Source organism: Gopherus evgoodei, chromosome 8 (genome assembly GCF_007399415.2).
Source record: "Gopherus evgoodei ecotype Sinaloan lineage chromosome 8, rGopEvg1_v1.p, whole genome shotgun sequence".
Taxonomy (NCBI): domain Eukaryota; kingdom Metazoa; phylum Chordata; order Testudines; family Testudinidae; genus Gopherus; species Gopherus evgoodei.
The window spans coordinates 45,771,044-45,786,152 of NC_044329.1; the positions used below are offsets into that span (position 1 = coordinate 45,771,044).

The following is a 15,109-nucleotide window of genomic DNA, read 5'->3' on the forward strand; positions in this document are numbered from 1 at the left end:
CATGCATATGACTTAATATTAATCCCTCATGGAAGGGTGGCATGGGAACTCATAACTCTGAGATCAAGTAATAATATCCAGCTCTTATAAAGCACCTTTTCATCAGTAGATTCAAAGCACTGAATAAAAGAGGCTAGTATCTCCGTTTTACAGATAGGGAAATGGAGGCACAGAATGAGACAGTGACCTGCCCAAGGTCAGACAGTGGGCCAGTGGCAGAGCTGGGACAGAGCACAGGTCTCCTTTGTCCCAGTCCAGTGATCTGTCCCCTAAGTAAAACTTCTGGGCACTGTACATTTAGAGAGTTCAAGACAGGAACTGTCTTAAGACCTTGTAATTTAAGACAAAATATATGAAAGGTGGGGGAATGGTATACAATCAAATATACTTAATTGTTATATGCTCCTACTTTAAGTTTAGCAACTACATAAATATACTTTAACTGCCGGTAAGACAGTGAGCTCTCTCACCAGCCCACACACCAAGGAACACTTGCCAGCTACAGGATTCTAGTCCCCCTTTTTTCAAGGTGTTGACTTTATTTCTTCAAAAGAAAATCACTCTACACAAACATCCCACACACAGATGGAATACAAGCTGTCAGGAACAGTATCCCTGATGATGCCACAGCACAACTGGCTGCTGAGCTCTGTACCTTTATCCTCACACACAACTATTTCAAATTTGATGACAATATGTATCTCCAGATCAGTGGCACCGCTATGGGAACCCCCATGGCCCCACAATATGCCAACGCCTTCTCAGCTCTCGTCCACTCACGCCCCTTCTCTACCTATGCTACATTGATGACATCTTCATCATCTGGACCCATGGGAAGGAGTCTCTGGAAAAATTCCACCACGATTTCAACAGCTTCCACCCCACCATCAACCTCAGCCTGGACCAATCTACACGGGAGGTCCACTTAATAGACACCACAGTGCAAGTAAGTGGTGGTCACATTAACACCACCCTGAACCGAAAACCTACCGACCACTATGCCTACCTTCATGCCTGCAGCTTCCATCCCGGGCACATCACACAATCCATTGTCTACAGCCAAGCACTAAGGTACAACCGCATCTGCTCTAACCCCTCAGACAGAGACCAACACCTATAAAATCTCCACCAAGCATTCTCAAAACTCCAATACCCGCACAAGGAAATAAGGAAACAGATCAACAGAGCCGGACATGTACCCAGAAGGCACCTACTGCAAGACAAACCCAAGAAAGAAACCAACAGGAGTCCACATCACATCCAATGCATCATCAGGGATCTACAACCCATCCTGGACAATGATCCCACACTTTCACAGGCCTTGGGTGACAGGCCAGTCCTCGCCCACAGGCAACCTGCCAACCTGAAACATATTCTCACCAGTAACTGCACACTGCACCATAGTAACTCTAGCTCAGGAACCAGTCCATGCAACAAACCTCGATGCCAACTCTGCCCACATATCTACACCAGCGATACCATCACAGGACCTAACCAGATCAACCACACCATCACTGGTTCATTCACCGGCATGTCCGCCAATGTAATATACGCCATCATATGCCAGCAATGCCCCTCTGCTATGGACAATCTCTATGGAAAAGAATAAATGGACACAAATCAGATATTAGGAATGGCAATATACAGAAACCTGTAGGAGAACACTTCAACCTCCCTGGCCACACTATAGCAGACCTTAAGGTGGTCATCCTGCAGCAAAAAAACTTCAGGGCCAGACTTCAAAGAGAAACTGCTGAGCTTCAGTTCATCTGCAAATTTGACATCATCAGCTCAGGATTAAGCAAAGATTGTGAATGGTTTGCTAACTACAAAACCAGTTTCTCCTCCCTTGGTTTTCACACCTCAACTGCTAGAACAGGGCCTCATCCTCCTTGAATGAACTACCTCATTATCTCTAGCTTGCTTGCACATATATATACACACACACCTGCCCCTGGAAATTTCCACTACATGCATCTGATGAAGTAGGTATTCACCTACGAAAGCTCATGCTCCAAAACCTCTGTTAGTCTATAAGGTGCCACAGGATTCTTTGCTGCTTTCACTTGGCACATGTTCATATCAGTTATGCTCTTTTCTCTGACTTGGGTCTCCTGCAGGGACCAATCTACTTCCTACAGCAGGACGTTCCACACGTTGTCTGCCTGGGACCCAAGGTGAGCCCCTCTGCTCCCTTTTCCTTCAGGGTCAGCTTCCAACAGGATTACACTACTCAGGCCCTCTTCCTGAGAGTCTCCTATAAACTGGGTTCTTTCCCTCCACCTAGACTACCTCCCTGCATTTTTCCTTAGCAACTGAGCTCTTGCTCATTTTTAGGAAGACTAGGTAATCTTCCACTTATCACCTGATCCCTAACCTCTGTGGGAAGCAGTGATTAGTCAGAGATGAGATTGGGCCAAACTCCCCTTAAAGGGCCAGCCATCCTGTGATACTGGCCCTCTGTCCAGGTATTAAGCACTAGTGGATTTCTTGTCCAGGTCCAACTAAAGTAGCTCTTGATATCAATCTACTAAATCTATGATGCAAGCAGATCCAAAAGGAAGTTGTGTTTCATCTATATTTAGATTAAGCTCAACAGCCCCTCAGGGAAGGAACCATGTCTTACTCAGCCATGAGCACGCTGACAGGACCTGCCATGATTATATGTTTGTTGAGGCAATGGAACTTACATAGTTAGAGCTGAGAATTGTTTTCACTTATAAGCCTGACTTTGGCCCCCATATTAAATTCTCATAAAAATGGTCTGTAATACCAGAGTTTCTTCTCTTTTCCCTCTTGTTCCAGAGGTTCTCTGCCTCTGGAGTGAGACATCAATGATGCGATGAAATTCCCTGCTGCAACAGTAATCTGGGCTGAATTCAGTGGGCGCAACGGTAGAAAAGAATAGGAGAGCATGCTCAGGCTTCACTGAACTGAACTCTGGTCCCATAACATTCCGTCTAACTGCCCACAGTAATGACACTCAACCGCTGATTATACAGGTCTGCAAGTTGTCTGAGTGAAAGGAGCAGTGATCAGTGCAATGATTCTCTTGTCAACCAACGGGTGCTGGAGAACGGTGGGGAGTGCTGAGCTAATAAATCAGAGTTGACTAGACCCTCTTTCAGCAGCTAGACAAGAGTGGGGTATTCTGTAGTCCATGAACCAGTGCATCTCCACTGAAGTCAGCAAGCATGCACCGGAGTACTAAGGAAAAAAACAGGGTCTAGTCTTTCAGATAAAGTTACAGAGATACAAAATGTGAGCAGGACACCTTGACAATGCAGGGCAGTATTTTCATCTGTGACTTTGCATTTATGTGATGACAAGAGTTACAATGCTGCATGGGAAGGCTCAACTATCACTAAACGCACACGCTTCGTGTTGCATAAATGATTAAAAATCATGATGGACTGTAAGGACACCACACCATGAAATCAAAAAGCGTATCTTTAGCTCCTTAGGTTGGCTACCATTATCTTGGCATGAAGGACCGAGGACTGAACCCTCTTCCTCACGCTGCAACAGCTACTTCCTCTTTAAATCTTGCATCTATTCAGAGTTTAAGAGTTAGCAATGGACAAACCTCAAAAGTCTATAGTTTGTATTTGGTTTGGAAAAGGATGCAAATGTTTGAATCTTATCTGTATTATTTGAAACCCAAAGTGTCATTTTTTAAAACACAAGAAAGCATATTACATGAAGTAGGAGCGAAGGGTTAAAATGACTGACTAATTCTAGAATAGGCAATCTGAAGGAGTTTAGCACTTTGCAAACATTAAGAATTAATGGAACAATAACTAAATTAGAGGAAACCACCCCCAGAGCAGAACTAGTGAATTCTCTTATGAGGGGGCACGCATTGAGTAGTGGTGAGGGATATGCATGAGTGTGTATCTGCCACACAGCTCTCGTAGGCTCAGGCTTGAAAGTCAGAAGGGATCATCATGATCATCTAGTGCAGAAAGTCAGACATTGCAGGCCACAGAACCTCATCCACTCCTGAAATAATCCCCTAATCTCTGGCTGAGTTACTAAAATAGTCAAATCATGGTTTAAAGACTTTAAGTTACAGAGAATTAATAATTTACTCCAGTTTAAACCTACAAATGACCGATTCCTCATGCGGCAGAGGAAGGCAAAAAACTCCCCAGGGAATCTGCCAATCCACCCTGGAGGGAAATTCCTTCCCGACCCTAACTATGGTGATCAGTTAGATCCTGAGTATCTGGGCAAGACCCACCAGGTAGATACCTGGGAAAGAATTCTCTGTAGCAACTCAAGAGTCCTCCTCACTTAGTGTCCCATTTCCAGCAGTTAGGGATTTTTACTACTGGCAGTCACCAATTGCCTACAACGGCATGTGAGCAATCTCCTCCTACCATCCCCTCCATAAACTTATCAAGCTCTGTCTTGAAGCCAGTTAGGTTTTCTACCCCCCACTGGTTCCCTTTAAAAGGCTGTTCCAGACCTTCACTCCTCCGATGGCTAGAAACCTTCACCTAATTTTGAGCCTAAACTTGTTGATGGCCAGTTTACAGTCATTTGTTCTTGTGTCCACATTAGCGCTTAAACTTAAATAACTCCTCTCCCTCCCTGGTATTTATCCCTTTGATGTATTTATAGAGAACAATCATATCTTCCCTCAGCCTCCTTTTGGTTAGGCTAAACAAGTCATGCTCACCAAGTCTCCTTTCATAAGGCAGGTTTTCCATTCCTTGGATTATCCTAGCAGCCCTTTGCTGCACCTGCTCCAGTTTGAATTCATCTTTCTGAAACATGGGAGACCAGAACTGCACACAGTATTTCAGACGAGATCTCACCAGGGCCTTGTATAATGGTATTAACACTTCCCTGGCTCTAATGGAAATATCTCGCCTGATGTATCGTAGGACTGCATTAGCCTTTTTCATATTGATGGCTCATAGTTATCCTGTGATCAACAAATAGACTTAGGTCTTTCTTCTCCAGTCACTCTCAACTAAGTCCCCAGCTTATAGCAAAAAATCTTGTTGTTAGCCCCTAATGCATGACCTTGCACATTGCACTATTAAATTTCATTCCATTTCTATTACTCTAGTTTACAAGATCACCTAGATCTTCTTGTATGATATTCTATATTGGCTACATCTCACAACTTTGTGTCATCCGTAAACTTTATTAGCACACACTCCCACTTTTTGTGCCAAGGTCAGTAATAAAAATATTAAATATGACTGGCCCCAAGACCAACCCCTGAGGAACTCCACTAGTAACCTCCCTCCAGGCTGACAGTTCGCCTTTCAGGACAACGCACTGCAGTCACCCCTTTAATCAATTCCTTATCCGCCTCTTAATTCTCATATCAATCCCCATATTCTCCAATTTAACTAATACTTTTCCATGTGAAACTGTATCTAATGCCTTACTGAAATTCAGGCAGATTAGATTCACTGCATTTCCTTTGTCTCACAAAGGAGACTTGTTAGGGCTATGTTGACTACTTCAGAGAGAGCTTCATGACATGGGGAAGGGAGAAATGATTCCTTTCTCCCTTGGCCCCCCCTCCCCCCCACAACTAGCTGCCATTCACCCCAGTTACTTGACTGGCTCAGCAATAGACTGAGGATTTGGGTCTAAGTGCAAAGAAATTACATTCATGAATTCTAAAACTGAAAATCTGAGAACACAAAAGTAAATAAATGTCAAAGTTTTCATATGAACACACAATCTTAACTCCACCCCTGTATAAGTAGGTATTACAAACCTTCAATTACATTCCGCATACTATATCTCAAACAATAGAATGTAAATTAAAATGACAAGCTTAATTGAAAAATTGTAATAATGTGCATCTAATACAAGAACTTACTACAAAATCTGGCATGGGTAAATAGAATATTTTTATCATTGGAGATTATAGACTTGCCAAAAGCTAACGTAGAGCAGCCACTAACAGTTTATGGTTGCAAATATACCAGATACAGGATTTCTAGTTTGTTTCTTTTTTAAACTAATACAAAATGTATTTGAAGTGGACGGTACAGCACGATTTACAAGATTATGATAAGTATCTGTAACCAAATCTCGGCATCACCCACACTAAGACTACAGATAGATAGTGTGCCCTTTTTAGTGGTTATGAAAAGGTAGATGGTGGGTACCCACCAAGCATCAACAGTAACAAACTCTCTACAGATTAAATACTCACTAGGGGGTATGTTTAAACCATTGCACCAAACATTAGCGATACCATAAAGCTTTTGTTCGCTAATAGGTCTTAGATTTTGACTTTAATTTATATACACACCAAACGCTTACCATACATGTTTCATATATCAGTCTCACACACATTAAGTGGCCCACCACAAGTTAAATAGGTGAAAATAATTGTGATCCAGTCCACACTACTGAAGCTTGTTGGAAATATTTATATTATTTTAGCCTTTTTATTATAGAGTATTACAAATCAAGTAAAAAAAGTCCAAAGAACAGAGATTGGAACAGCATTCACATTCTCTCAATAGCTCTTAAGATCTATACATTTCCAACTAGAGTAGAAAGTCTTACAAAGACACACTTCAGTGATCTCATTATAAAAAAATTAAAATTCAGTGAGTTCTCTTAAAATGGTGCTTTACAGGGTCGGGGACTCTTGTAAAGATGAGTTACTCTTGCTGGTGCATCGGAAATTATACATACATAATGTGGTTAAGTTCCCACAGCCTCTCTTAGGAATTGAGAGAGATTAGGAAACAAAGCTCCTTTTCCACATTATACATCAATTATATGTATCTTCCAGAACACTGGAAGGAAAAGGGTGGGAGGGGGAAATGGAGGGTTGACAAAGAAAAAGAAAAGAAAAGTTTCAAAACTAATTAAACTGGTCACATCAATAAATTATCTCCCACTACTTTAATGCTATAGGATTACTTAAACTACTGTATGTTTCCTCCCCAAAATTTGCACAAAGGGGTGCAGTATTTCCTTATCACCACCTGCCCAACTGCCACCATTTTCAGAAAATTGTATCTGTAGATCATAGAATAATAGGGTTGGAAGAGACCTCAGGTGGTCATCTAGTCCAATCCCCTGCTCAAAGCAGGACCAACCCCAACTAAATCATCCCAGCCAGGGCTTTGTCAAGCCGGGACTTAAAAACCTCTATGGAAGGAGATTCCACCACCTCCCCAGGTAACCCATTCCAGTGCTTCACCATCTTCCTAGTGAAACAGCATTGCCTAATATCCAACCCAGACCTCCCCCACTGCAACTTGAGACCATTGCTTCCTTTTCTGTCATCTGCCACCACTAAGAACAGCCTCGTGCCATCCTCTTTGGAACCCCCAACTTCAGGTAGTTGAAGACAGTTATAAAATCCCCACTCACTCTTCTGTTATGCAGACTAAACAAACCCAGTTCCCTCAGCCTCTGCTTGTAAGTCATGTGCCCCAGCCCTCTAATCATTTTTGTTGCCCTCTGCTGGACTCTCTCCAATCTGTCCATATCCCTCCTGTAGTGGCGGGAGGGAAGGGGACCAAAACTGGACACCATACTTCAGGTGTGGCCTCGCCAATGCTGAATAGAGGGAAATAATCACTTCCCTCGATCTGCTGGCAATGATCCTACTTCTTGGCAACAAGGGCACACTGTCGACTCATATCCAGCTTCTCATCCACTGTAACCCCCAAGTTCTTTTCTGCAAAACTGCTGCTTAGTCAGTCGGTCCCCAGCCTGCAGCAGTGCATGAGATTCTTCCTTTCTAAGTGCAGGACTCTGCACTTGTCCTTGTTGAACCTCATCAGATTTCTTTTGGTCCAATCCTCCAGCGTATCTACCTCTCCACTCATATTAGCGTCATCTGCGAACTTTCTGAGGGTGCAATTAATCCCATCATCCAGATCATCAATAAAGATAAACAAAGCCGGCCCCAGGATATCCCCTGGAGCACTTGACTTGATACCGGCTGCCAACTAGACATCGAGCTGTTGATCACTATCTGTTGAGCCCAACAATCAGATTTCCATCCACTTTATAGTCCATTCATCCAATCCATACTTTAACTTGCTGGCAAGAATAGTGTGGGAGACCATATCAAAAGCTTTGCTAAAAATCAGGATATATCACATAACTTGCTCTTTGGATAGGGGGAAAGCAGTGTATCACAGAAGGCAATCAGATTGGTCAGGCATGATTTGCCCTTGGTGAATCCATGTGACGGTTTCCTGATCACTTTCTTTTCCGCTAAGTGCTTCAAAAATTCCTTGAGGACCTGTTCCATGATTTTGCCGGGGACTGAAGTGAGGCTGTAGTTCCATGGGTTCTTCTACCTTCCCTTTTTTAAATATGGGCACTGTATTTGCATTTTTCCAATTGTCTGGGACCTCACCCCGATCGCCATGAATTTTCAAAGATAATGGCCAATGGCTCTGCAATCACATCAGCCAACTCCCTCAGCACCCTCAGATGTTCACAAATGGACAATGGAACATCGGGAGCCTAAAGGTTCTGACACACTTGAGAAAATATCAGATGGTCTGACAAAGAGGAATGGCAGGGATAAAGCACTAGTACAGAGCTTCTCTCTCTGCCCCTTCTAGTCAGACCTCCTGTACAAGTACAGGCCAGAGACACTGCCCCACAATAATTCCTAGAGCATATCTTCTAGAAAAGCAGCCAATCATGATTTTGAAATGGTCAGAGATGGAGAATCCACCACAACCCTTGATACATTTTTCTAGTGGATAATTCTTTCCAGTCTGAATTTTGTCTAGCTTCAACTTCCAGCCATGGGAGCATGTTATATCTGTCTTTGCTGGATTGAAGAGTCCATTATTAAATATTTGTTCCCCATGTAGCTACTTATAGACCAGAGTAGGCAACCTATGGCACACATGCCAAAGGCGGCACATGAGCTGATTTTCATTGGCACTCACTCTGCACGGGTCCTGGCGGCTCTGCATTTAATTTAATTTCAAATGAAGCTTCCTAAATGTTTTAAAACCTTATTTACTTTACATATATAACTAAACTATTGTTGTATTACAGACTTCTAGAAGAGATCTTATAAAAAATGGTTTTAAAAAACAGTATTACTAGCACGAGAAACTAAGTTAGAGTGAATAAATGAAGACTTGGCACACCACTTCTGAAAAGCTGGCAAACCCTGTTATAGATTGTGATCAAGTCACACCTTAACTTTCTCTTTGATAAGCTAAATAGATTGAGCTTCTAACCTTTAATCATGCTCTTAGCTCTCTCTGAACACTCTCCAATGTTTCACATTCAAGATCAATGGTGGATGCCAGAATTGGGAATAGCATTCCAATAGCAGTTGCACAAGTACCAAATAGAGAGGTAACCTCTCTACTGCTACTCAAGTTTCCCCCATTTATGCATCCAAGGATCACATAGACCTTTTGGCCACAGCGTTGCACTGGGAGCTTATATTAGCTGATTATCCGCTACAACTCCCAAATCATTTTCAGTGACAGAAAAAAGCAGTGTGACTTCTCCAGTAATACAAGAGGAAATCGGGGCACTTCAGATAGGAGAGACCAAGTGTTCTGGCCCTACTGGCTTTACCACTTACTGCCCTAAATATAGAACGAATCTACCCGCTCTGTGCCCCACGAGAGTAACAAATGTAGAGCAGACACGACAGGAGTCTCTCCTGATACATGGGCTACCATCAACACATAAGAACAGCCATACTGGGTCAGATCAAAAGTCCATCTAGCCCAGTATGTCATCTTCTGATAGGAGCCAATGCCAGGGGCCCTAGAGGGAATGAACGGAACAGGGAATCATCAAGTGAGGACGTGAGAAGTCTGAAGGGAAAAGCTCAAACCTGCAGATGGAAGCAGGACCAAAGAACTCTGAAGGGAGACTGCAGGGTGAGGAAAGTGGACAGTGGAAACAGGTGACTAAGAGAACCGGGCAGAGGAAAAGATGGGCTAATGAAGGAGAAATAGAGCTCAGGAACAGGTTTGCGGAGTCTGAAAATAAAGGGGCACAGCAGGTGGTCACTGAAGGTGAAAGGGCAAGGAAGAAGAGAAGAGCAGCTAGTCCTATAGGAAAAGGGGAAGAGTCAATGGAGACACCACCAAATATGAGCCAAAGCAGGATACAGGATGGGTTTGTGGAGGATTGCAAGGGCAAATAGGAATTGAGGGGACTTGCAGCCAGAGGAGGAACATGGGATAGACTGGAGAATAGCACCATCACCAGGAAAAGGAAGTCTTCGTGACTGGGGTACTCCTTACTGAGAAGAACAGATAGGCCTGTAACCAGAGCTGATCCAGAGAACAGAAGGGTGTGCAGTCTTCTGGGTGCTAAGATACGGGATGTGGACCTGAGGCTGAAGAGGACCCTAACGAGAGCAAGAAAGAATCCACTGATTGTCCTTCATGTGAGAACAAATGATATGGCTAGATTCTCCCTGGAACGTATTAACAGCGGACTATGCCATGCCGGGGAAGACACTAAGGAAATCGAGGCTTAAGTGATCTTCAGTGGGATTCTGCCTGTCCTAAAGAAGGGCAACAAAGCTGTGACAAGATTATGACAAATCAACAGATGGCTCAGGCAGTGATGCTATAAGAAGGGCTTTGGGATGTATGGCCCCTGGGAGGCATTCATGGACGGAGGACTGTTCTCTCGGGATGGACTTCAGCTAAGTAGGGAGGGAAATAGACTCTAGGATGGAGGCTGGCACAACTGATAAGAGAGCTTTAAATTAGGAACTGGGGGGAGACGGTTGGGAGATGTCCAGGTTAATCGCCATGCCAGATTTTAACATTGAGAGGGAAGAAACGAAGTAAGAAACGATACAGCCATGGGTAGGAGAATGGCACATAAGGAGGAGGGTAGTGTAGATACCAGTCTAACGAGTGATACTGGCAGTAGAACGTCTGGGCCTAATCAGGTAAAGAATGTGAGCGAAACTAAAGAGCAAAAAAAAAAAAAAACAAGATGTTTGTACACCAACGAAAAGAGCATAGATAACAAATGGAGGAACTAGAGTTACCGGTGCAGGAAGTGAAACTGGATATTATAGGGATAACAGAAACATGGTGGAATAGTATTCATGGAGTACAAGTATTGAAGGGTATGTGCTGTTTAGGAGAGACAGAAATAAAGGCAAAGGTGGTAGAGTAGCATCCTATATCAGTGAGGTAGGTGGTAAAGAAATAAGAAGGGATGGAACAGATACGACAGTCTGTCTGGGCAAAAATCCCATGGGGAAGAAAGCTACTAAAACCTCCCCTGGGATAGTGCTTGGGTGTGCTATAGACCACCAGGATCTGATCTGCATATGGATTAAGACTTCTTTAATGTTTTTAATAAAGTAAATACTAATGTGTATTGTGTGATCATGGAAGACTAACTTCCCAGATATAGATTGGAGGCCAAGTGCTTTTCCTGGATGCAACAGCTGATGGATTCCTCCACTAAGTAGTTACTGAACCAACAAGAGATGATGCCATTTTAGATTTGGTTTTGGTGAGCAGTGAGGACCCCACAGAAGAAATGGTTGTAGGGGGACAACCTTGGCTCGAGCGATCATGAGCTAATTCAGTTTAAACTAAATGAAGGATAAACAAAAAAAATATATATCTGTGACTAGGGTTTTTTATTTCAAAAGGGCTAATTTGAAAAAAATTAGGAAATTAGTTAGGGAAGTGGATTGGACTGAAGAACTTGTGGATCTAAAGGCAGAGGGGGCCTGGAATTACTTCAAGTCAAAGTTGCAGAAACTATCAGAAGCCTGCATCTCAAGAAAGGGGAAAAAATTCATAGGCAGGAATTGTAGACCAAGCTGGATGAGCAAGTATCTCAGAGAGGTGATAAGAAAAAGCAGAAAGCCTACAAGGAATGGAAGATGGGAGTGATCAGCAAGGAAAGCTACCTAATTGAAGTCAGAACATGTAGGGATAAAGTTAGAAAAGCCAAAAGCCATGTAGAGTTGGACATTGCAAAGGGAATTAAAACCAACAGCAAAAGGTTCTATAGCCATATAAATGAGGAGGAAGAAGTGGGTCCGTTAAACACTGAGGATGGAGTGGAGGTTAAGGATAATCTAGGCATGGCCCAATAGCTAAACAAATACTTTGCCTCAGTCTTTAATGAGGAGCTTAGGGAAAATGGTAGGATGACAAATGGGAATGAGAATATGGAGGCAGATATTACCACATCCAAGGTAGAAGCCAAACTCCAACAGCTTAATGGGACTAAACAGGCGGGGCCCAGATAATCTTCATCCAAGAATATTAAAGGAACTGGCACACAAAACTGCAAGCCCATTAGCAAGAATTTGTAAACCCAGGGGTTATACCATATGACTGGAGAATTGCTAACATAGTTCCTATTTTTAAGAAAGGAAAAAAAGTGATCCAGGTAAGTACAGGCCTGTTAGTTTGACATCTGTAGTATGCAATGTCTTGGAAAATAGTTGAAGGAGAAGGTTGTTAAGGACACTGAGGTCAATGGTAATTGGGACAAAATACAACATGGTTTTACAAAAGGTAGATCGTGCCAAAACAACCTGATCTCCTCCTTTGAGAAGATAACAGATTTTTTTAGACAAAGGAAACAATTTACCTCGATTTCAGTACCGTTATACAAGGCACTGGTGAGACCTCATCTGGAATACTGTGCGCAGTTCTGGTCTCCCATGTTTAAGAAGGGTGAATTCAAACTGGAACAGGTACACAGAAGGGCTACTAGGATGATCTGAGGAACGGAAAACCTGTTTTATGAAAGGAGACTCGAGTGCGGCTCGTTTAGCCTATCCAAAAGAAGGCTGAGGGGAGATATGATTGCTCTCTATAAATATACTAGAGGGATAAATACCACGGAGGGAGAGGAATTATTTAAGCTCAGTACCAATGTGGACACAAGAACAAATGGATATAAATAGGTCACCAAGAAGTTTAGACTTGAAATTAGACAAAGGTCTCTAACCATCAGAGGAATGAAGTTCTGGAACAGCCTTCCAAGGGGAGCAGTGGAGGCAAAAGACATATCAAGCTTAGTCTTGAAGCCAGATAAGTTTATGGAGGGGATGGTATGATCGGATAGCCTAATTTTGGCAATTAATTGATCTTTGACTGTTAGCGGTAAATACGCCCAATGGCCTGTGATGGGATGTTAGATGGGGTGAGCTCTGTTACTACAGAGAATTCTTTCCTGCGTTTCTGGCTGGTGAGTCTTGACCACATGCTCAGGGTTTAACTCATCACCATATTTGGGGTCGGGAAAGAATTTTCCTCCAGGGCAGATTGGCAGAGGACCTGGGGGGTTTTCACCTTCCTCTGCAGCATGGGTCCTTTGCTGGTGGACTCTCTGCACCTTGAAGTCTTTAAACCACAATTTGAAGAGTTCAGTAGCTCAGCCATAGGTTAGTGGATTGATACAGGAGTGAGTGGGTGAGATTCTGTGGCCTGCGTTGTGCAGGTCAGACTAGACATTCATAATGATCCCTTCTGACCTTAAAGCAGGGGTCTCAAACTCAAATGACCACGAGGGCCACATGAGGACTAGTGCACTGGCCTGAGGGCCACATTACTGACACCCCCCTCGCTGCCCTGGCGCCGCCCCCACTCCACCCCTTCCATGAGGCCCCGCCCCTTCCCTGTCTCTTCTCCACCTCCTCCCCTGAGTGCATGGCTCCCCGCTCCTCCCTTCTGGAAAGTGCTCAGAGCCACCAACAGCTGTTTGACTGTGGGAAGTGCATGGAGGTAGGCTGAAAAAAAAGAAAAAAAAAGTAATATAGTAGTATTGTATTAAAATATAGTATGCTATTAAAAGTCAATTTATTAACTTCTTTAACTGTAATGTGAAAAGTCAGTGCTAATTTTGACAGTCATTTCATTTTTGGCCACTTAGCTGGCAGTGTTTTGCATCAACCAGAGCATAAATATTAGGTTTGATATTCTGAGACGAAACCAGTCTCAGTGTTGCTTTCAAATGTTCATATGAACATAGAGCAGCTGTACTAGGTCAGACCAAAGGTCCATCTAGCCCAGGATCCTGTCTACTGACAGTGGCCAATGCCAGGTGCCCCAGAGAGAGTGGGCCTAACAGGCAATGATCAAGTGATCTCTCTCCTGCCATGCATCTCCATCCTCTGACAAACAGAGGCTAGGGACATCATTCCTTAACCATCCTGATTAATAGCTATTTATAGACTTAACCTCCATGCATTTATCCATTTCCTTTTAAATGCTGTTATAGTCCTAGCCTTCACAACCTCCTCAGGTAAAGAGTTCCACAAGTTGACTGTGCGCTGCGTGAAGTAGAACTTCCTTGTATTTGTTTTAAACCTGCTGCCTATTATTTCATTTGGTGACCCTTAGTTCTTGTATTATGGGAATAAGTAAATAGCTTTTCCTTATCCACTTTCTCCACATCACTCATGATTTTATATACTTCTATCATATCCCCCCTTAGTCTCCTCTTTTCCAAGCTGAAGAGTCCTAGACTCTTTAATCTTTCCTCATATGGGACCCTCTCCAAAACCCCAATCATTTTAGCTGCCCTTCTCTGAACTTTTTCTAGTGCCAGTCATCAGTGAGTCTTGACCTTAACAAGATTTGTTAATCTTCATGGAAGAGAAAAAACTGTTCACACATTATATTATATATACATATATACACGCACACACACACACACACACCCATTACCCTTGCAGAAGCAGAGAATGACATGGGAAATCTTTCTTGTGAAAGAAACCCGTAGAATACTGGAATTCCAACATCTGTATACTTCTGCTTCAAAATGGTGTCACACTGAAGCTCCACTAATTCCATCTGCATTTCTTCTGCAACATAGTCAATTTCAACAGCAAATGGTGTGGAAAAAAAGTTGAAGATGTGGTTCAAGTGCCTTGAAATCTTTAAACCGCACAAACAGTTTGTGTAAGTTAGAAACGATCTCTGCATATTCTTTCAAGGATTTGGGTTCAACTTTTCCAAAGGAATTTAGAGTCAAGAAATAAACCAAAATTTCCAGCAGTCAGATGTATTCTCCACAAAGTAAGCTTCACTTTGAATGACTTAACACGGTCATACATTTGTGTTATCACCTTTTCTACCCTGAAGTTTTAAAGGTCAGTGCATTCAGGTGA

At 42.9% G+C, this 15,109-nt stretch overlaps 1 protein-coding gene across 1 annotated transcript in view; it reads right to left on the reverse strand.

Annotated features, from left to right (window-relative positions):
- MTA1 (metastasis associated 1) overlaps positions 1-15,109 on the reverse strand; it is a 176,702-nt gene that overhangs the window by 128,046 nt on the left and 33,547 nt on the right. The gene's annotated exons all lie outside the window — the stretch shown is intronic.